Raw genomic sequence first — 24961 nt, 5'->3', positions numbered from 1 at the left:
TGAGCAAGTTGTTCATAATCAAGAGGGAACTAGACAGAGTAGTCAGGGAAAAACTGTTCCTCTTGGTGGGAGGATCCAGAACTAGAGAGCAACGGTTTTAGGTGAGTGGTAAAAGTCACAACAGAGGCAGGGAAACCTTTTCACACAGTGAGTGGTTAGGATCTGAAATGCACTGCATGAGAGTGTGCTGGAGGCAGGTTCAATTGAGGCTTTCAAAAGGGAATTGGATAATTGTCCTGGCAGAAAATATCTGCAGGGCGACAGGAAAATGGCAGGAGTGGGAGTAGGTGAGTTGCACTGCCAGAGAGCTAGCACGGTGAAGATGGGCTGAACAGAAACTTTCTGTGCCGTAACCAGTCTTTGATTCCATGATTCTGCGATGATAACCCCACAAAGCAGATACCTTAGCTTCCAGAGCCCGGTGGGTAGTGGATGAAACCTCAGTAGATTCTCTAGTCGATTGTTCCTCGGATTCCTGAGTTTGAGCATCATGCTGCCCTCAGTCTCTATCACACTCCCCTCAGTCACTGCATTACACTCACCTCAGTCACTTTATCACATTCCCCTCAGTCACTGTATCACACTCCCCTCAGTCGCTGTATCCCACTCCCGTCAGTCGCTGTATCACACTCTCCTCAGTCGCTGCATCGCACTCCCTTCAGCTCACTGTATCACAATCCCCTCAGTCACTGCATTATATTCCCTTCAGTCACTGCATTCCACTCCCCTCAGACAGTGTATCACACTCTACTCAGTCACTGTATCACACTCCCCCAGTCACTGTATCACACACCCTTCAGTTCACCGTATCCCACTCCCCTCAGACAGTGTCTCACACTCCCCTCAGACAGTGTATCACACTCCCCTCAGTCACTGTATCCCACTCCCCTCAGACAGTGTCTCACACTCCCCTCAGACACTGTATCGCAGTCCCCTCAGTCACTGTATCACACTCCCTTCAGTCACTGTATCCCACTCCCCTCAGTCAGTGTATCACACTCCCCTCAGACACTGTATCGCACTCCCCTCACTCACTATATCACACTACCCTCATTCGCTGCATCCCACTCCCCTCACTGACTGTATCCTACTCCCCTCAGTCACTGCATCCCACACCCCTCAGTCACTGTATCACACTCCCTTCAGTCACTGTATCCCACTCCCCTCAGTCAGTGTATCACACTCCCCTCCGTAACTGTATCACACTCCCCTCAGTCACTGTATCACACTCCCTGAGTGACTGTATCACACACCCCTCAGTCACTGTATCATGCTCCCCTCAGTCACTGCATCACACTCCCCTCACACACTGCATCACACTCCCCTCTGTCACTGTATCACACTTCCTCTGTCATTGTATCACACTACCCTCAGTCACTGTATCACATCCCCCTCAGACTCTGTATCACACTACGCTCAGTCACTGTATCACATCCCCCTCAGACTCTGTATCACACTACCCTCAGTCGCTGCATCACATCCCCTCAGTGACTGTATCATACTAACCCCAGACACTGTATCACACTCCCCTCAGTGACTGTATCATACTACCCTCAGTCACTGTATCACACTCCCTTCAGTCACTGTGTCCCACTCACCTCAGTCAGTGCATCACTCTCCCCTCCGTAACTGTATCACACTCCCCTCAGTCACTGTATCACACTCCCTGAGTCACTGTATCACACTACCCTCTGTCACTGTATCACATCCCCCTCAGACACTGCATCACACTACCCTCAGTCGCTGCATCACACTCCCCTCAGTGACTGCATCATACTACCCTCAGACACTGTATCACACTCCCCTCAGTCACTGTATCACACTCCCTGAGTGACTGTATCACACACCCCTCAGTGACTGCATCATACTACCCTCAGACACTGTATCACACTCCCCTCAGTCACTGTATCACACTCCCTGAGTGAATGTATCACACACCCCTCAGTCACTGTCTCATACTACCCTCAGTCGCTGTTTCCCACTCCCCTCAGTCACCTCATCCCACTCCTCTCAGTCTCTACATCTCACTCCCCTCGGTCACGGCATCCAACTCCCCTCAGTCTCTACATCGCACTCCCCTCAGTCTCTACATCCCATTCCCCTCATTCACGGCATTCAACTCCCCTCATTCACGACATCCCACTCCTCTCAGTCCCTACATCCCACTCCCCTCAGTCACGGCATCCAACTCCCCTCAGTCACTACATCCCACTCCCCTCAGCCACTACATCCCACTCCCCTCAGTCTCCACACCGCACTCCCCTCAGTTTCTACATCCCACTCCCCTCAGTCTCAACATCGCACTCCCCTCAGTCATTACATCCCACTCCCCTCAGTCACTGCATCCCACTCCCCTCAGTCACTACATCCCACTCCCCTCAGCCAGTACATCCCACTCCCCTCAGTCTCAACATCGCACTCCCCTCAGTCATTACATCCCACTCCCCTCAGTCACTGCATCCCACTCCTCTCAGTCTCTACATCCCACTCCCCTCACTCACTACATGCCACTCCCCTCACTCACTACTTCCCAATCCCTTCACCCACTACATGCCACTCCCCTAATCACTTCTTCCCACTGCCCTCAATCATTACTTCCCAGTCCCCTTAGTCAATGCATCCCACTCCCCTCAGTCACTTATCCCACTCCCCTTAATTACATCATCCCACTCCCCTCAGTCACTGCATCTAACTCCCCTCAGTCACTGCATCCCACTCCCCTCAGTCACTACATCCCACTCCCCTCAGACTCTACATCCCACTCCCCTCAGTCACCCCATCCCACTGCCCTCAGTCACCACATTCAACTCCCCACAGTCTCTACATCCCACTCCCCTAAGTCTCTAAATCCCACACCCCTCAGTCACTGCATCCCACTTCCCTCAGTCACTGCATCCCACTCCACTCAGTCCATGCATCGCACTGCCCATGTCACGACATCCCACACCACTCAATTACATCATCCCACTCCCCTCAATCACTGCATCCCACTCCCCTCAATTACATCATGCCACTCCCCTCAGTCCCTCCATCCCATTCCTCTCAGTCACTGCATCCCACTCTCCTCAGTCACCACATCCCACTCCCCTCAGTCACCCCATCCCACTCCCCTCAGTCACTGCAACCCACACCCCTCAGCCACTGCATCCTACTCCTCTCAGTCACTGCATCCCTCTCCCCTCAATCAGTGCATCCCACTCCTCTCAGTCACTGCAACCCGCTCCCCTCAGCCACTGCATCCCACTCCTCTCAGGCACTGCATCCCACTCCCCTCAATCGGTGCATCCCACACCCCTCAATCAGTGCATTCCACTCCACTCAGTCTCTACATCCCACTTCCCTCAATTACTGCATCCCACTCCGCTCAATTACATCATCCCACTCCCCTCAGTCACTGCATCCCACTCCCCTCAGTCACTGCATCCCACTCCCCTCAATCACCACATCCCACTCCCCTCAGTCACCACATCCCACTCCCCTCAGTCACCCCATCCCACTCCTCTCAGCCACTGCATCCCACTCCTCTCAGTCACTGCATCCCACTCCCCTCAATCAGTGCATCCCACTCCCCTCAGTCACTGCATCCCACTCCCCTCAGTCACTGCATCCCACACCCCTCAATCAGTGCATTCCACTCCCCAGTCACTGCATCCCAATCCCCTCAGCCTCTGCATCCCACTCCCTTCCGTCACTACATCCCACTCCCCTCAATTACTGCATCCCACTGCCCTCAGTCCACTGCATCCCATTCCCCTCCGTCACTGCATCCCACTCCCCTCAGTCAGTGCATCCCACTCCTCTCAGTCACTACATCCCACTCCCCTCAGTCACTACATCCCACTCCCCTCAGTCTATGTATTCCACTCCCCTCAATTACATCATCCCACTCTCCTTAGTCACTCCATCCCAGTTCCCTCAGTCACCACATCCCTCTCCCCTCAGTCACCCCATCCCACTCACCTCAGTCACTCCATCCCACTTCCCTCAGTCACCCCATCCCACTCCCCTCAGTCACTCCATCCAACTTCCCTCATTCACTCCCTTCCACTTCCCGCAGTCACTCCATCCCACTTCCCTCAGTAAGAGACTGGATGATCTCGAGGACTGATCTTCTATGGTGCAACATTGGGTGTGGAATCTGTTTCGAATGCACCCCACAAGGGGGATACCTGATGTTCCAGACACCGCTGGGGTAGACGATGATCCCCTAGTGGATTCTCGAGTTGTTTGTTCCTCGGGTTCCTCAGTTGCGACAGTCTCTGGATCTGTAATAAAGGAAGAGGGCAGAGTGGAGAAAACCCGAAGAGCTCGTTTATTTAGTTCTGTAGTCCAGACAGTGTCAGATTTTCATCTTTATCAAACCCTCGAAGATCCTATCCAACTCCTCGTGAACATTGCTTCCTGGAGAGGGAGTGTGAGGTGCCCAGCACTGCAGTGGGGACCTGACGTGAGCCATGAACACTGCAGGGATCAGAGTGCCTGATAGACAGAGACAGCAGAGTCTGGTTCAGTTCCCTAGAGTTTCAGTGAAGTACACTTTGTGTTTCAGATCCGTTATTCACTGTGTCCCTGACAATAAGGAGGGGAGTGAGTAAACCGTCTCATTTCTGTGGGTGACACGGGACATCCCAGAATCACCCTCTGGATGATATAGAAGCATCAATGTACCTGTACAATACGCAGCGCAATAAAACAAGGACTTCAACTCATAAACGAAGTAACTGCTGCAGTTTTTGATCTTTATCTCATGGACCTTGTCGCAGTGTTTTCTACCCCAGGATAAACAAACTGTCCGTGTTACTTCCCCCTGTCCCACGCTGGGATGGGAACCTGAAATGAGAGTTTATAAATATTGAAGACTGTAACCCATGTGAACAGTGCTGTACAGTGAATGTAAATCTGATATTCTCAAGGCTGAAATTACCATTTAACCAGCCTGTAACATGTGTGGAGCAGTGAAAATCTGGGACAGCAGTCTCCGGAATCTTCCATCCACCAGAACTGAAACAAAAATCACAGAGTCAGTCCCTGAACTGATGGCAAATATTAACTGTTAGAGAGACTGGTACCAGCAGATAGTACCAGAAACTGGGGGAAATCCCTTACTCTGCCCATATTGACTAGATTACCCTGAAATTGTTCCTTTACCTTTTGGATAGGTATATGGATAAAGGAGAATGATGGGGTATAGATTAAATTGTCCTTGACAGAGGACAAAGGATCGGCACAACATTGTGGGCCGAAGGGCCTGTTCTGTGCTGTATGTTCTATGTTCTATGTACATTACCTTTTAAATCTGTACCATCCTTGAGCAAGATTATCATCACACTTCTCCTGACCGGAGCACCCAGTGACATCACAATCGCTGCTCCTCCAGGGCTGGTCCAGGACTGTGTGATTTACACACGGGTCAGTGAGTGCAGAGTCTGTGACTGAGTGACAGAAAGATGTTTAATGTTAATATGTGACCTTACATCAGAACTGGGAAAAGTTCTAGTGACAAGTGAAACCGGGGAGGATGTGATGATAAATGGAAGGGATCACACTCCCCTCAGTTACCGTATCACACTCTCCTCAGTCACTGTATCCCACTCCCCACAGTCACTGTATCCCAATCCCCACAGTCACTGAATCACACTCCCCTGAGTCACTGCATGCCACTCCCCTCAGTCACTACACCCACTTCCCTCAATTACAGCATCCCACTCCCCTCACTCACTGCACCCACTCCCCTCAGTCAGTGCACCCACTCCCATCAGTCGCTACATCCCACTCCCCACAGTCACTACATCCCACTCCCCTCAGTCACTACATCTCACTGCCCTCAGTCACTGCATCCCTCTCCCCTTAGTCGCTGCATCCCACTCCCCTCAATTACTGCATCCCACTCCCCTCAATCACTGCATCCCACTTCTCTATGTCACTGTACCCACTCCACCGAATCACTCTATACCATTCCCTTCAGTCACTGCACCTCACTCCCCGCTTCTCTACATCCTACTCCCCTCAGTTACCACATCACACTCAGTAGTCACTACATCCCACTTCCCTCAATTACAGCATCCCACTCCCCTTAGTCACTACATCCCACTCCCGTCAGTCACTGTATCCCACTCCCCTCAGTCTCTGTATCCCACTCCCCTCAGTCGCTACTTCCCACTCCCCTGTCACTACACCCCACTCTCCTCAGTCACTACACCCCACTCTCCTCAGTCACTACATCCCACTCCCCTCAGTCACTACATCCCACTCCCCTCAGTCACTACATCCCACTCCCCACATTCACTGTATCCTACTCCACCTAGTCACCGCATCTCATTCGCTCAGTCACTGTATCCCACTCCCCTCAGTCTCTGCATCCCACTCCCCTCAGTCGCTACTTCCCACTCCGCTCAATCACTGCATCCCACACCCCTCAGTCACTACCTCCCACTCCCCTGTCACTCCACCCCACTCCCCTCAGTCACTACATCCCACTCCCCACATTCACTGTATCCTACTCCACCTAGTCACCGCATCTCATTCGCTCAGTCACTACATCCCACTCCCCTCAGTCTCTGCAGACCACTCCTCTCAGTCACTGCAGCCCACTCCTTACCGAGCTAGCCGTGTCCTAAAAGACAAAGCTGCTAGTCTGGGACTGCGGTAGGTGATGACAGAACCAACAAGAGGAGAAAATATACTTGACTTCATCCTCACCAATCTGCCTGCCACATATCCATCTGTCCATGACAGTCTTGGTGGGAGTGACCACCGCACAGTCCTTGTGGAGCCAAAGTCCCACCTTCACATTGAGGATACCGTCCATCGTGTTGTGTGGCACTATCACCATGCTAAATGGGATAGATTCAAACAAGTCTAGCAATACAACAATGGGCATCCATGAGGTGCTGTGGGAACAACAGCAGCAGCAGAATTGTACTCAACTACAATCTGTAACCTCATGGTCCGGTATATCCCCCACTCGATCATGACCATCAAGCCAGGAGACCGAACCTGGTTCCATGAAGAGTGCAGGAGGGCATGCAAAGTGCAGCACAAGGCATACCTCAAAATGAGGTGTCAGCCTGGTGAAGCTACAACACAGGACTATCTGCATGCCAAACAGCATAATTAGCATGCGATGGACAGAGCTAAGCGATCCCATAACCAACGGATCAAATGAGTTCCGAAGAAGGGTCGCTGACCCGAAACGTTAACTTTGCTTCTCTTTCCACAGATGCTGCCAGACCCGCTGAGTGATTCCAGTATTTCTTGTCCTGCCACATCCAGTCGTGAATGGCAGAAGACAATTAAACAACTAACTGGAGGAGGTGGCCCCACAAATATCCACATCCTCAATGATCAGGGAGCCCAGCACATCAGTGCAAAAGATAAGGCTGAAGCATTTGCAAAAATCTTCAGCCAGAAGTGCTGAGTTGATGATCCATCTCGGCCTTCTCCTGCAATCCCCAGCATCACAGATGTCAGTCTTCAGCCAATTCGATTCATTCCGCTTGATATCAAGAAATGACTGAAGGCACTGGATACTGCAAAGGCTATGGGCCCTGACAATATCCCGGAAGTAGTACTGAAGACCTGTGCTCCAGAACTTGTTGCATCCTTAGCCAAGCTGTTCCAGTACAGCTACAACACTGGCATCTACCCTGCAATGTGGAAAACTGCCCAGGCATGTCCTGTGCATAAAAAGCAGGACAAGTCAAAGCAGGGCAAGTTCAAGCCACCCAATTACCGTCCCATCAGTCTACTCTCTATCATCAGTAAAATGATGGAAGGTGTCGTTGACAGTGCTATCAAGCGGCACTTGCTCAGCAATTACCTGTTCAGTGATGGTCAGTTTGGGTTCCGCCAGGGTCACTCAGCTCCTGACCTCATTACAGTGTGGTTCAAACATGGACAAAAGAGCTGAACTCAAGAGGTGAGGTGAGAGTGACTGCCCTTCAGATAGAGTCTGTCAGGATCCTGCTGCTGTGTCTGACACTCACCAGAAAACATGAATCTCCTCAATTGCAGACCTGACAGAATACTACCCAGACATGCCAGCCCTCTCTCCAGACAGCGAGCGTCTAGTTCAGTTCCCTAGAGTTTTAGTGAAGAGTTCACTCTGTTTTACAGATCCTATATTCACTGTGTCCCTTACAAAAAGGAGGGCAGTGAGTAAACTGTCTCATTTCTATGGGAGACACGGGACATCCCAGAATCACCCATCTGCACCATATACAAACAGCAATCTACCTGTACAATAAGCAGCGTTACAGTCGGGTGGAGGCTTCAACTCATAAACAAAATAACTGCTGCAGTTTTTGATCTTTATTTCCTGGGTCCAGTGACAGCGATTTCCAGCCTTGTTAAAACAAACTGTCCTCGTTACTTCCCCCTGTCCCACACTGGGATGGGAACCTGAAATGAGAGTTTATGAATATTGAAGAAAGTAACCCACGTGAACAGTGCTGGACAGTGAATGTAAATCTGATATTTTAAAGACGGAAATTACCCTGTAACCAGCCTGTGGCACGTGTGGAGCAGTGAAAATCTGGGACAACAGTGTCCGGAATCTTCCATCCACCAGAACTGAAACAATAATCACAGAGTCAGTCCCTGAACTGATGGTAAATATTAACTGTTCGAGAGACTGGGAACAACAGATAGTGCCAGAAACTGGGGGAAATCCATTACTCCTCCCTCATTAACTGATTTACCCAGAATTTGTTCCTTTACATTACCTTTTAAATCTGTACCATCCTTGAGCAAGATTATCATCACACTTCTCCTGACCGGAGCCCACAGTGACATCACAATCGATGCTCCTCCAGGGCTGGTCCAGGACTGTGTGATTTACACACGGGTCAGTGAGTGTGGAGTCTGTGACTGAGTGACAGAAAGATGTTTAATGTTAATATAAAGTACAGTTAATGTTACACAGCGCCTTGTACCCTCCCGAAATACCAATAATCTCAGTTTCACCCTCCGCCCTGGTCGAAACCCCCCAGATTAAAGCTGGAAAATGTCCTCCTTCTCTAAACTGGGTTTCCATCTGTCTCCCAGCTCAGCCTCCCCCTCTAACTCGCTGTTCACAGACAGTCCTCCCTATTCTAGATTAACCACCAGCTCTCAGGTCACAGAAAGCAGTAAATATCTCAGCTTCACTTCATCCCAGTAGGAAAGATGTAAAGTGGAGGAGGAGCGAGAACTGCCAGGTGGAGCACAAACGACCCAGTGTGACTGGTGGGTCCTGGAGAGGGAACGTGTAGTCTCAAAACCAACAACAACCTGCGTTTATGTAGAGCCTTTGATGTAATAAAATGTCCCAAAGCACCTCATCGGTGTGTTACCATCCCGAACTGACACCGATCCACAGAAGCAGCTGGTCGGGCAGGTGGCCAAATGCTCTGTCAAAGAGGTAGATTTTAAGGAGTGTCTGAAAGGATGAAAGAGAGGTGGAGAGACGGAGAAGTTGAGGGAGAGAATTCCGTAGCGTTAAGCCTCGGCAGGTGAAGGCACAGCTGCCAATGGTGGAAGGGATTCGAATCGGGAATATTCAAGAGACCTGAATTAGAGGAGCGCAGAGATCTCCGAGGGTTGTGGGGCTGGAGATGATTTCAGAGGTAGGGAACGGCGAGGTGATAGAAGGATCTGGAAACGATTGTGAGAATATTGAAATCCAGGCCTTGCTGAACCGGGAGCCAGTGCAGGTCAGTGAGCACGGAGATGAAAGGTGAACGGGACTTGGGCAGTATCATACTGGATGACCAAAATGTACAGAAGGTGGAATGTGAGAGATCAGCCAGGAGGTCTTTGGAATAGTCAAGTCTAGAGTTACCAAAGAACTGGTAAAGTGTTTGAGCAGCAGTGAAGCTGCAAGAGCCAAGTCAGGAATACTGTTTCTGATCATCCTTCTCGAATTGTCGGCAGCCTTTGACACAATTCACCACACTATCCATCGCCAACACCACTCCTTCCATGTCCAGCTGGGTGGAACTGCTCTGGCCTATTTCCACTCTACCCAGTCTAGTCTCAGCCAGAGAATCTCCTGCAGTGTCTTCCCTACCCACTCCAGCACTGTTACCTCTATGGTACCCCGAGAATCTATCTTGTCCCTCTCCAATTTCTCATCAGCTTCCGACTGTGCCCAGCTTCCTTCCCTGTCGCCTCCTCATCACAAGGGCATCCAATTACAACCTCCGTAATATCCACCATCACTGATTTTGCCTCAGCCAATCCTCTACCAAAAACCCTCAACCTTCTAGAGAATCAAATCTTCTAATCCACTCCTGGCCAGCCTCCCAGCTTCCACTTTCCAGAAGTCAGGTCTCCTCCAACACACTGCTGTTGTATGTTATCTTGCAGAAAGTTTAAGTCACACATCACCCCTGTGCTCTCTGACACACATTGGTTCACAGCTGCAAACGCCTTTGATGTACAACTTCCATCTTCCTGTTCAAATTCTTTCATGACCTCTCCTCCCTCTCCCACCTCATTTCTGTAATCTTCACCAACTCTCTGTTTCTCTGACCCAAGCCTCCTGTAGAACTTCCCTCCACTCCCTTTCCTCCAGCAGTGTCTGATGTGGCTTCAAGATGTCCAGCCTCCTAAACCTTTCTGCCTCTCCACCTCCGTCTGCTCTTTTAAACTAACAGTTAGCCCTCCAATCATCTCCTTCCCTGCCCTGTCAGACATTTCTTCCATCAGATTTCTGTGCAACATCTTGGGAGATTATTCTATATAACGGTTTGAATAAACACAGCTTGTTCCAGTTGTACTGGGGGTGAACTTTGTCGAGAATGAAAGTTACTCACTCAGGTAACCCAGAATGATCAGCAGAGTCCACATCTTACTGGTGAGATTCTGGAAAGGGAAACACAAGACAAACATTTGAGAGAACTAAAGGAATCGTGCAATTGGAGGGAATATTAAATAAGGAGTTGAAGAGGAGTTTGTCAGTATATCTGTTCAGAGAGGTGAGCTCCATCTATCTCTCTCTCTCTCACTGTGGCTCCTACAGACAGAGGTGAGCTCAACTACATGTTCTTGATAAACATCAGTAACTTGACTCCAATCCTTCACCCTTTCCACTCTCCAAAACTTTTATGAACAAACCACATGTGTTCCTGACTCTCTCCTCCAGGTCTGTCTCCTGCATTCCTGTAACGAACCTCTTTGAATTTCTGACAAAGGTTATTACTGAGGATGGTGTTGTTTCAGGAAAAGCAGGACACATTCCCCCTGGGTCAACACCTAGCAAATGACAAACTCCTGTGCTTTTTCGAGCAGTCCTCCCATACCCGACTGCTTACCAGAGTCTCCAAAGTAGATGTCGCTGGGTGGGAGATGTTGTCGGTTCAGTTCCAGCTGCTTGCTCCTCAGTCTCGGGTCCACTCTGCTGTGAACAGTATCAGTCTCAGTGACAGCTCCAACCCCTATATACACCACGACGGATTGACCAGTGACTGACCGCAGTGCTGGTTGGCTGAAATATTTACATTCAGTAATAATTAATAATATGACATAATCTATGCAAACGAAGGCCTTTCGGTGAAAGGAGCTGCCATAATAAAGCAAGTTAATATTTCTCCTGGGCCTTTGCTAACCAACTGGACTTTGCTGTTGTAACATAACTTGTCGTCACTTACCCAACAGGAAGGGTGTAGGGAGATTGGAGCCTGGGGCTGGGTCTCTGAAAATTATAGTCAGTATTGTGTCGGTATTTTCAAATTGGCTGTGTATATTTGATCTTTCATAGGGACTGAATGTTAGGGAGAGAATATTCCCAGGAGACATGCCTCTCTTATCAGTAGTGGGTCAGTATTGGGGGGATGATGAGAGGGCCAGAGAAACAAGATGCTCCACAGAGACAAATGACATGACATCCATTTTCTTCCTTGAGGTCGTTGGGGTTAAAGTAAATGATTCTGTTTTTCAGAATGTAGTCACAGAATGAGAACAATGAAATCCTCACATCAGCGACAGTGATACCATCTCCTAAATAGCACAGATACAGCGTTAGTAACACATACAAACCAGAATGAGGAGGACATAAATTTCTCAGTGAGAGAGTGTTTGAGTATTCAGGACATGGGATATTGTGAGGGGTCCCTGACCAAATGTTAATGTCTCAGTCACTGACTGCTCCACACCTGCTAACATTAGGATAGCAGTGGGCTTTCGGTATAAACTTCAATACAAGAATCACCGAGAATATTGTTTTATGGAAGGAAAAGTGTTGTATGTAAACTTTATAGAGTTACTGGCAGACCATTGTCCATGACTGACTGAATAATAATAAGCTGGTAATTTGTCCCAGATAGGGGTGGGATTAGTCTTTGATATGTTTGATTTTGACTGCAAGAATGAGGAGAGATGAAACAATACAATTTGTGAAGTGGTGCAAGAACAGAGAGACCTGGGGGATGCTTGTGCAGGAATATTTAAAGGTGACAGGGTAGGTTGAGAAAGCGATCAATAAATCAGATTGGCGTCTGGGCTTTGTAAATAGAGACGTCGAGTACAAAAGTCCGGGAGTCATGCCAAACCTGTATAAACCACCAGTTCGGCCCCTGTTGGAATATTGTGCCCAGTTCTGGGCACCACACTTTCGGAAAGACCTGCAGGCTTTGGAGAGGGTGCAGAAGAGATTTGCTCGGATGGTTCAGTTGGTGAGGAATTTCAGTCAAGTAAAAAGACTGGGCTAGAAAGGGACGTTCTCCTTGGAGCAGAGAAGGTTAAGGGGAGATTCGATAGATCACCAGAGGGCACAGCTTTAATGTGATGGGCAAAGGTACCAGAGGTGACATGAGGATAAATGTTTTTTAATATCATGAGTGGTTTGGATTTGGAGGGCAATGTCTGATAGGGTGGTGGAAATTCAATGGTATTATTCAAAAAGGGAATTGACTCAATATTTGAAGGGGAATTAATTGAGGGAAACGGTGAAAGAGAGCGGAGTTGGATGAACTGGGTTGATTTTCGAAAGAGATGACAAACCCTCGATGGGCCGAATGGCCTCCCTCTGTTGTACTATTCTAGGATTTGTTTCTGATGGGGTGGGATTCGTCTGTCCCCACATTTCTCTGTTAGATCATTAGCACATTGGGCAGTGCAGTCAGTCCAGGGTTCTAGATAATATTCCTGTGACAGAATCACAATGTCACTGTCCCCTCAGTAATCACAATCACCTTGCAGCACATTGTTACTCAATGTTACACTGCCTGTGAAAAGGGGCGTCTGAATGTGCATCTCAGTTCCAACCAGCCCATGTCCAACGCCTAGTCCTTGATAGTTTCCACTGTCTCCATTCTCACTGGATTGCTGATTCTGTCAGTGCCCCTGTGTCCATGCCAGGTTGTCAGATATTCATTCAGTCCCACAATGGGCCCATTAGCTCTTCTGAGCCGGCTTTGATATTTGCATTCCCTGGGACTAACAGATTTGAATGTTGTGCCGTGTGTCACTGATAGGAAAATATCAACCTTTACAAAGCAGGAAGCTGTTGTGTTTGTCAAGGACTGAGAACAATAGACTCTTCACATCATAGGCACAGGTAAGATCAGCTGAAGGGCAAAGGTGCACAACTAACAACATAGTCAAACAAACTGAGGAGAGAGAGAGAGAGAGGGAGTGAGAGTTGGGAGTGTGTGTGTGCATGCATCCAGTCATGTATTATTGAACGTGTGATTAATGAAAGAGTCTAAAATACAAAGGTTTGGAGGTAATGCCACAGTTGTAGGAGGCTCTGGTTAGACTATGTCCGGAATATTGCACTCAGTCTGGACACCTTACCTCAGCAAGCAGCTGTTGGCCACCGACCAGATACAGCTGAGATTCACCAGAATGATACTGGGGTTGACAGTGAATACATTCCATGATCAGTGAGAGATATCACTCTCTCTGTAACCTCCTGCAGCTCCTACAGCCCTCCCTATCACAGCAATCTCCTCAAGGTAATGCAACCCTCCCTATCTCTGCTACCTCCGTAAGATAATGCAACCCTTCCGACATCTGTAACCTCCTCCAAACTCCGACAACCTTCCCTGTTTCTGTAACTTCCTCTAGCCCCGACAACCATCCCGATCTCTGTAATGACCTCCAGCCCCGAAAACCAACGCTATGTCTGTAACCTCCCCCAGTCTACAACCGTCCCGATCTCTGTAACCTCGTCCATCCCGTACAACCCTCCCTATCTCTGTAACCTCCTCCAGCCTACAATGCTCCCTATCTCTGTAACCTCCACCATCCCCTACAACCCTCCCTATCTCTGTAGCTTCCTCCAGCCCGACTACCATCCCTATCTCTGTCACTTCCTTCAGCACCAACAACCATCCCTATCTCTGTAACCTCTTTCAGCCGCTACAACCCTCCCTATCTCTGTAGCTTCCTCCAGCCCGACAATCATCCCCATCTCTGTAGCCTCCTGCAGACCCTGCCACCCTCCCTAACACTGTAACCTCCTCCAGCCCCTACAACCCTCCCTATCTCTGTAGCTTCCTCCATCCCGACAACTCTCCCTATCTCTGTAACTTCCTTCAGAACCAACAAGCCTCCCTATCTCTGTAACCTCCTTCGGCCCCTACAAGCTCCTTATCTCTGTAACAGCCTCCAGCCCCAACAACGTCCCTATCTCTGTAACCATCTCCAGCCCCTACAAACCTTCCTATCACTGTAACCTCCTCCAGCCCCAACAACCCTCCCTATCACTGTAATCTCCTCCAGCCCAACAACCCTCCCTATCTCTGTAACCTCCTCCAGCCCCTACAACCCTCCCTATCTCTGTAACTGCCTCCAGTCCCAACATCCCTCCCTATCTCTGTAACCTCCTCCAGCCCCTCAACCCTTCCTATCTGTGTAAACTCCTCTCGCCCGACAACCCTCCCTTTCTCTGTAACCTCCTCCAGCCCCAACATCCCTCCCTATCTCTGCAACCTCCTCCAGCCCCTAAAACCCTTCCTATCTGTGTAACCTCCTCCTGCCCGACAACCCTCCCTTTCTCTGTAACCTCCTCCAGCCCCAAGAAGCCTCCCTCTCTCTGTAACCTCCTCCAGACCCCTACAATCCTTCCTATCTCTGTAACCTCCTCCCGCCTGACAACCCTCCCTTTCTCTGTAACCTCCTCCAGCCCCAACATTCCTCCCTATCTCTGTAACCTCCTCCAGCCCCGACAACCCTTCGTATCTCTGTAACCTCCTCCGGGCAATACGACAAATGCAACAAAAACCTCAGCACGAAAATCATTAACAAATTCAACAACAACCTCAGCAGGGGAAAACACCAACAATTTGAGAAGCAACGTTGGCAAAAAAAAAGCTCACCAACAAATACAACAACGTCAGGAGGAGAAAGAACATCAACAGAATTCAACAAGTGCTTCAGGAGGAGAAAAGTAATAAATACAACTTCAGCAGGCGAAACACAGCAACAGATGCAACAACATGTCGAACCTGCAAAATCCTCCTTACCAACATTTAGGGGCTTGTGCCAAAGTTGGGAGAGCTGTCAAGCAACAGCCTGACATCGTCATACTCAGGGAATTATGCCTTACAGACAATGTCACACACCTCGTCATCCCCATCCCCGGGTATGTCCTGTCCCACAATCTTCAACTGCTTCATCAATGAACTCCCTTCAATCAAAATATCAGAAGTGGGGATGTTCACTGATGATTGCACAATGTTCAGCATCATTCGTGACACCTCAGATTCTGATGCAGCCCGTGTTCAGATGTCGCAGGACCTGGACAACATCCAGGTTTGAGCTGATAATTGGCAAGAAACATTCGTGTCACATAAGTGCCAGGCAATGACCAGCTCAAATAAAAGAGAATCTAACCATCTCCCCTTGACATTCAATGGCATTAACATCGCTGAATCCCCCACTATCAACATCCTAAAGGGTTACCATTGACCAGAAACTGAACTGGGATAGCCATATAAATATTGTGGCTTCAAGAGCAGGACAGAGGCTAGAAATCCTGTGACAAGCAACTCACCTCCTGACTCCCCAAAGGCTGTCCACCATCTACAAGGTACAAGTCAGGAGTGTGATGGAATACTCTCCACTTGCCTGGATGGGTGCAGCTCCAACAAAACTCAAGAAGCTCGACACCATGCAGGACAAAGCAGTCCGCTTGATTGGCAAACCATCCACAAACTTTCACTCCCTCCACCCATCCACAACTTTCACTCCCTCCACCACCGATGCTCAGTGGCAGCAATGTGTACCATCTACAAGATGCACTGCAGCAATGCACCAAGGCCCCTCGTCAGCACCTTCCAAACCCTGGACCTCTACCACCTAGAAGGACAAGGGCAGCAGATCCTTGGGAACGCCATCACTTGCAGGTTCCCCTCCAAGTCACACACCATCCTGACTTGGAACTATATCGCCGTTCCTTCACTGTCGCTGGGTCAAAATCCTGGAATTCCCTTCCTAACAGCACTGTGGGTGTACTTACCCCACATGGACTGCAGCAGTTCAAGAAGGCAGCTCACCACCACCTTCTCAAGGGGCGAAAAGGATGGACAATAAATGCTGGCCTCCAGCAGCATCGCCCAAAATCTCAAGAATGAATTCAAAAAGAGAAAATAACCTCAGCAGGGAATATAAACGGAAAAAAATACAACAACAACCACAACATTAAAAAATGCAACAACAACTTAAGCAGGGAAGGAAACAACAACCTCAACAAAAACCTCAGAAGGGAAAACACCAACCAACACAACAATTACCTCAGCAGGAGAACAACGCCAACAAATTCAACAACAGATCAGCAGGAGATTCAAACACCAACAAATTCAACAACCTCAGTCGGAGAAAAACACCAGCAAATACAGCAACAAATACACCAACAACTTCAGCAGCAGAATGATACCAACAAATTCAACAGCAACGAGTGGAAGCCAATGGTAGAGAAAGGGGCGTGTGTTTCCCATCAGGGAGGGAGGTGTTGTGCAAACTTGAATCACTTCCTTGAGTTTTCATGTGGCTGCACACAAGACTCAACTCTCTTCTTTCCACTGATTTCCCAATTGCAGGATCAGCTTCCAGTGGAAGATGTATCTGTTACTGAGTCTCATGGTCTTATTTCAAAGTAAGGGATCTTTCTCACCACCACCCCACACCCCCATTGTTTGTGCTAACAGCTCTCTTTCTTATTGTCTTTCTCTCTATCTTTCTCTCCTTCCTTCATTCCTCACATTCCAGATTGTCCCTGTTCACTGATCTTCTTCTCTCCCTGTCTCTTCCCCCAGGCACGATCTCAGCGAGGGTCCGTCAGCTTCCACCGCCATCTCCAGACTTCCTAGGGAGGGAGTAGGACTGGAGTGTCGTGTGGAGGGTGAGGGTAACGGTTCCATGTTCTGGTACAGACAGGACAGGCGAAGGAGCCGCGGCTGATGTTTTACTCCTGGGATAATGGGGTTGTCTTCTGAGGAATGGTTGAACAGGTTGGGCCTGTACTCATTGGGATTCAGAAGAATGAGAGGTGATCTTATTGAAATATACAAAATACATAAAGGGATAGACAGGTTCGATGCAGGTAAGATGTCTCCTTTGGTTCGGGAGTCTAGAACCAGGGGACACAATTTCAAAATAAGGGGGAAGCCACTTAGGACGGAGATGAGGAGAAATGTCTTTACTCAGAGGGTTGTGAATCTTTGGAATTCTCTACCCCAGAGGGCTGTGGAAGCTCAGTCATTGAGTATGTCTAAAGCAGAGATTGACAGATTTCTAAATACCAATGACATAAAGGGATATGAGGATAGTCTGGGGAAAAGGCATTGAAATGGATGATCAGCCATGATAGTATTGGATGGTGGAGCAGGCTCGATGGGCTGAATGGCCTACTCCTGTTCCTATGTTCCCATGCTGCTGAAATACTTTATCCAAAACTACCCCATCAGTTCCCCTTAATATCTCAACAACTTTGAACAAATCACCTTGATCCTCCTAACTTTCAGGGAATAAATCCCCAGTTTGTGTAATATCACCTCGTAATTTATCCCTTTGAGTCCAGTTATCATTCTGGTAAATCTGCACTGCACTCAAATGGACATGGACCCCCCAAGTCTCTTTGGACCACCAGTGTTTCTTGTTTTTCAGCATTTGTAAAGTACTCTGCTCTAGTATTTTTTACCGACATTGAAATCTATCTACCACAGTTTTGCCCATTTATTTAAGATATTATTATCTCTTTGTAATTTGATGCTTCCAGCTACACTGCTTACAACGCTGCCTATTTTTGTGTCATTGGTGTCATTCTACCCCATCATCTTAAATCGTTCATGAATGCAGCAAAATTGAGACACACACGGGCTTTGCACTAGTAGACAGGAGTGAATCATTCCATCCGAGAGGTTTTTTAATTCCAGATTGATGTTTCTTTTTGAAAAAACAGAATTCAAATTCACAACAGCCCAGTGTGGGATTTGAACTCCTGCTTTTTCAATCATCAGTTCAGGCCTTCAAATTAAAACACATAAAAAGCGATTCATTTTCCTACTGCTGTTGTCTGACTGTCTCAGGTTTTGTATATTGTTCCCTTCTCCTCTTCTTCCATGTGTCTGAATTCTTTGAAGTTTGTCAGACATTGGTAAACTACTTCATGTGGTGTTCTGTAAATACCTTCAATTCTGTGGATCTGCAAGGGAAACAATTCAAATTCTCACCTTATTGCATCAACCAAAACCTGCTGGTCCATTCAAACACCCCTATTTCCTGTCTCTGCAAAGATAGCTCAAACGTCCACAATGCAGGAATGTCTGAATGGAAACAGCTTTTGACACATTTCCCAACACGTTTGTTAACACTTTTCGGGATGAAGCTAGATTCAACTTACAGATTGCAAGCCCCAAATTGAATCTTTAAGATATAAAAAGTGACACAAGTGAAATCCCAGATCTCTTTGTCCCTGCACCCATTTTAACATGATACCATTTAGTTTATATCGCTTCTTCTCAGCCTTCCTTCCAAAATGCATCATTTTACATTTCTCAGCATTGAAGTTAACCTGCCATGAGTCTCACCATTTCACCAGACTGCCTCTATCCAACTGAAGTCTACTACTATTCCCTTCCCTGTTTGTTCCATTGCAGATGGCACAATGTTGAAGTTATGCCCTGTAAACCCAAGTCCAAGTCATTAATATATATCAAAACGATCAGTTGTCCTAATCCAAACCACTGGGGAATACCCCTGTACCACAATGTACACTGTATACAGTGAGTACAAAAGCAGGGAGGTTATGCTGAACATTTATAAAGCTCTGGTTAGGCCCCAATTGGAGAATTGTGTCCAGTTCTGGTCACCACACTTTAGGAAGGAGGGGATAGTCCTTGAGAGGTTGCAGAGGAGATTTAGCAGAATGGTTACTGGGATGAGGGATTTTAGCGACAAAGTTAGGTTGGAAAAGCTGGGTTTGGTCTCCATAGAGCAAAGGAGATTGTGGGAAGAGTGAATAGAAGTGCATAAGATTATTTCAGGGATAGATTCGGACCTCCAGTCTGAACCAACCATTCACCACTACTCTCTGTGTTCTGTCCCTTATCCAATGTTGTATACACTCTGTCCCTCTACAGAACACTCCAGAAGCTCGACACCATCCAGGACAAAGCAGCCCACTTGATTGGCACCCCATGCACCACTTCAAACATTGATCAGATCACCCCTTAACCTTCTAAATTGCAGGGATACAGAGTAAAGCTCCATCTACACTGTCCCATCAAATGCTGCCAAGCTATTAGTTAGCTATTGAGTCAATCTCTGCCTTCTCTGTTCTATCAAACACTCCCAGGGCAGGTACAGTGTGGGGTTAGATACAGAGTAAAGCTATATATGCCTCTCCTTCTCCTCCTCCATCCAGATGGAGAGAGTAACAGTGCGAAAGACAGGGATGGGTATAGAGATAGAAAAGAACAAAGAGAGAGGGAAGGATAGCACTGGGGAGAGAGTACCAGAGAGAAAGAGGAAGAGATTGGGAAGGACAGTGTCGGTCAGTGTTTCCGCAAAACTGTGTGCAGCATCGTTGAAGGTATGAAACGGCTAGAGATTGGGATTGAGAGGGTACAGAGGGAGATCGAGATAGAGAGAGAAGAGGAGAGAGATAAACATGGACAGATTAGCAGAGAGGGGAACTAGTGATTGAGTGAGTAAGAGAGAGGGGAAGACAGAGATGGAGAGAGATTACCAGTAAGAGTAGCTCTCCACTTCTCTCTCCATGCCTATCTCTCCCTTTCTCACTGGTGCCCTCTCTCCATCTGTATTTATCCCTCTCTCCTGATGTTTCTCACTCTAAGCCTATTTCTTGTACATCTGTGTACACAGGATTACATCAAACTATGAATATATTTGACATTTGCCCTTTCGATCTAGCCTAACAACGTGACTGTTCTCCAACATTGTCTCTTTGTCTGTGAACCCCGGGGGGCCTTGAAGTGAATGTTCACTGATTCCTGAGGCTGACAGGACAGGTGGGTAAGCTGGTTAGGAAGGGATAAGGGAGGCTTTCATTTCCCGAGCAGCGGTAACAATCTCTCAGTGTCGATCCTATCCAGTCCCTTTAGAATCTGATATGTTTCAATAGGATCACCTCTCATTCTTCTAAACTCCAGAGAATACAGGTCCAATTTACTCAGCCTCTCATCAGAGGACAAAGGCAGAGAAACTAAACAAATACTTTGTGTCTTTCTACATGTTCTCAGTCATGCTCTGCCATCTTCCTCCAATCATTAAACACTGCAGTTTATGGATATTTCACTGTTTGCTGTAGAGCTGATGAATTTGTTTGATTGGCAGTGATAATATTTTTGGACCATTGTATCGAGTCCAATGGGTTGCAACCAGGATTACTGGGTGACTTCTCTCTGCAACTTTTAATCTTTAATAAAGCTTATCTGGGCCTTAACCTGCAATCTGTTTTTTATATGTCTGACTCCACTCATTCACCCGGGAATAAAGTTACTTTTGTCTGGTTGTGCACCCAATTAAATGACTGATTAACACGGCGAGTCTTTCTATACTATGAACGTGTGCTGATCTCTCTCTCTCTCTCTCTCTCACGCACACACACACTATCTGCCTCTCTCTCTGCCCACATCTATCCCGGAATTCCCCTCTCTCTCTGACGGACACTCATTCATTTTTCGCTCTTTCTGTACACCCTGTGTCTACTCGTTTCCTCTGATTTCTCATTTTCCTTCCCACTCTCTCTCTCTCTTTCACTCTGTTACTCTTTCCTCACCTTTATCTCTCCATTTGTCTGTTTCCTCACTCTCAAACTCTACCAGTCCCTCACTCTCCACCTTCCTTTCTCTTTGATCGCTCTTTACATCTCTCTATCACTCTCTCTCCATCTCTATCCAATTGAGGAAATTCTCCCTCCATTTCTCACCATCTCTTGCTCTCTCACTCTCTCCCCATCACCTATTTTCTCTCAGTCTCTCCATCTCTCTATTATTCTTTCAAGCTCATTTCTCTCTCTCTCTCCCCCATCACTCTCTCTTTTCTATTTCCCTCTCTGTCACTTGCTCTCTCAGTCTCTTGCTCTGTCTGTCCACGTTGGGTCCCTTTAAGAGTTTGGGACAGTTCTGGCGGTGCAGTTTGGTGCTGGCCCCTCCCCCCACATGCGTGCTCACATGTCGCCGAAACCGCGGTTGCGCGGAAGCTGGAGGCAGCTTTTGACCCCTTTGACCTCCAAACATGTGGGGCGCTGCAGCCAATCAGATACTATGTCCCCCCGTGAACGATTTCCTGTCCCTCCAACAGCTTGTGCCATTGCCCAATTTATCGGTGTGTTTTCCCCTTCTGCTGATGTTGAATTTGTTTGTGATTATCAGCTACTGAAGTTGTTGTATTTGTTAGATTTTTTTTGTCCTCACAAAGCTGTTCTTTTCCGGTTGAAATTGTTGAATTTGTTGGTATTTTATCCTGTTGAGGTTGTTTTTGTATTTGTTGGGGTGTTTCTCTGGCTGACGTCGTTGCTGTTGAATTTGTTTGTGTTTTTCTGCCGAAATTACTTTTGAATTTGTTGGTGCTTTTCGCTTGCTGAACTTGTTGTTGAAGTTAACTGTTTTTGCTTCTGCCAAGGGTGGTGTTGTATCTGTTGGTGTTTTTCTCTTGAAGTTGTTGCTGTATCTGTCGGTGTTTTTCACTCGATGTTGCTCGATTTCTTGGTGCTTTTCTCCACCTGCAGTTGTTTTTGAATTTGCTGTGTTTCTCCTGCTGACCGTGTTTTGGAACTTGTCGGTGTTTTTCTCCTCTTGAAATTGATGCTGCAGTTGTTGGTGTTTCTGCCCTGTTGAGGAGGTTTTTGTATTTGTTGGTGTTTTTCTCCTGTTGAGATTGTTGTTGAGTTTGTTGGTTTCTCTGCTGCTGAGGTTGTTGTTCTTTGTTGTTGTTTCCCTCCTGTTGAGGTTGTTGTAGAATTTGTTGGTGCTCGTTCTCTGTTCAAGTTGTTGTTGCATTTGTTAGTGTTTCTCTCCTGGTGAGGTTGTTGTTGAATTTGTTGGTGCTCTTTCCCTGTTCAAGATGCTGTTGAATTTGTTGGTGTTTCTCTCCTGTTGAGGTTGTTGTTGAATTTGTTGCTGCTCGTTCCCTGTTCGACTTGTTGTGGCATTTGTTTATTTCCCTCCTGAAGTTATTGCTGTATTTGTTCGTGTATTTTTGCTCCTGAAGTTATTGTATTTGTTGTTCTTTTTCCCCCTCCTGAAATTACTGTTGAATTCCCCTGTTCCTCCTAAACATGTTACACTCACCACCCCTCATGACTCAGCTTACACTAAAACTGTATCTCTGAGTGAAATCTCTCGAATGTACATGTAATAATTGCTTCCAGCATCTCCCTGGAAGCCTGTTCCATGGAGTGACCTCCCGCTCGCTGAAATAACCTTTCTGCAGATTTGTTTCCAGGTCAAATAATTAAAATGAAGTAACTACTACAACAAAGAATATTGTCCTTTTTCCATCAAGGAGGCTGGAATAGAAAGCGCTGGATGTTGTGTTACTGTTGTATGAAGCTCTGATTCGACCCCATCTGGAGGAATTCTGTTCAGTTCTGTGCACCTGCACCGCAGCTCAGGAAGGATATCTCAGCCTTGGAGGCAGTGACATCGGGTTTAAAAGGGTTAAATTAGCTTCACAGTTTGTATGGTCATGTGTCATATTCCCTTGAGTATAAGAATTTAAAGGGTGATGTCATTGAGGTAGTCGTTTGGAAGTACAGAACTTGAGTATTGCCGAAAATAGCGACATGTTGTCAAAGCTCTTCATCTTGCACTCACCAGGACAATCCGCAAGAATGCCAATTTTAAATTTTTTGTCAGTGTAATTCTTAGCATATGATTATTTAGCAAATGTTGTCCATTTGCAGAATCACATCTCATGTTGGAAACTGTGTATTTAGTTTTGCAAGCATGGGCTGGTGAGATACGGCCCGTACCTTGCCTGTTGCAAACAGTGGAAGGGATATGTGGGGATTATCCTATAAGCAGAGGTTGAGAAGTCTGCTCTGTGTATGAACAGTGAGGGGGTTCAGTGACAGAGCCATTCCTGATATCAGCAATTAACTCAACAGGAGTTGAACTGATATCATTGCGTGTTTGTTGGCCCCTCGAGCCTGCTCAGCCATTCTATAAGATCATGGCTGATCTGATTGTAGCTTTAACTCCACTTTCCTGTCTTCCCCCTATAACCCTGACTCCCTTGTAGATCAAAAATCTGTCCAACTCAAGCTTGAATATATTCAATGGCCCAGCCTCCGATGCTCTCCGGGGAACCGAGTTCCACAGACTCAACCTTTGAGTTGAGTCGATTTGGCCAAACTCTTCAACCTTTCCTCATAACAATCATAGAATTGTGATAATGCAGAAGGAGGCCATTCAGCCCATCATGTCCACTGGCTCTCTGAAAGAGCAACTTCTTCAGGTCCATTCCCCCGGCTTCCTCCTTTCACCATGCACATTCTTCCTTTTCATATAACTGTCTAATTCCCTTTTGAATGCTTCAATTGAACCTGCCTCCACCACGTTCTCAGGTAGCGCATTCCAGACTCGCTGTGTGAAAAGTCTTTCCTCATGTCACTTTTGCTTCTCTTACCAAATATTGTAAATCTGTGTCCTCTCGTTTAATATTTATTAGAGATACAGCCAAAAGACTTGCAGGTTGATAGGTAAATTGGCCATTATAAATTGTCACTAGTATAGGTAGGTGGTAGGGAAATATAGGGACAGGTGGGGATGTTTGGTAGGAATATGGGATTAGTGTAGGATTAGTGGTCGAAATGTGGAACTTTTTCAAGGAGCAGATAGTAGGGGCCATTGATAAGCATGTCCCTGTCAGACAGGGAAGGGATGGTCATGTGAGGGAACCGTGGTTGACAAGAGAGGTTGAGAGTCTTGTTAGGAAGAAGAAGGATGCGTATATAAAGTTGAGGAAAAAGGGCACAGGCATAGCTCTGGAGGGATACAAGATGGCCAGGAAGGATCTGAAGAAAGGGATTAGGAGAGCTAAGAGAGGGCATGAAAAATGCTTGGCGGGTAGGATAAAAGAAAACCCCAAGGCCTTTTACGCGTATGTCAGAAATATGAGGATGACCAGGGGGACCATAGGTCCGGTCAAGGACAATAGCGGGAGACTGTGTGTTGAGCCGGAAGAGATAAGTGAGGTTTTGAATGAGTACTTCTCTTCGGTATTTACGAATGAGAAGGGGTGTATTACTGAAGAGGACGGTGTGAAACAGACTGGTAAGCTCGAGGAAGTGCTCGTTAGGAGGGAAGATGTGTTGGGGTTTTTGAATAACTTGAAGATAGACAAGTCTCCCGGGCCTGACGGGGTATATCCAAGGATGTTATGGGAAGCAAGGGATGAAATTGCAGAGCCGTTGGCAATGATCTTTTCATCTTCTCTGCTGACGGGGGTGGTACCAGGTGATTGGAGGGTGGCAAATGTTGTGCCCCTGTTCAAGAAAGGGAATAGGAAC

This window comes from Heterodontus francisci, unplaced genomic scaffold, assembly GCF_036365525.1.
Source record: "Heterodontus francisci isolate sHetFra1 unplaced genomic scaffold, sHetFra1.hap1 HAP1_SCAFFOLD_349, whole genome shotgun sequence".
Lineage (NCBI taxonomy): Eukaryota > Metazoa > Chordata > Chondrichthyes > Heterodontiformes > Heterodontidae > Heterodontus > Heterodontus francisci.
This window is presented reverse-complemented; position numbering follows the sequence as displayed.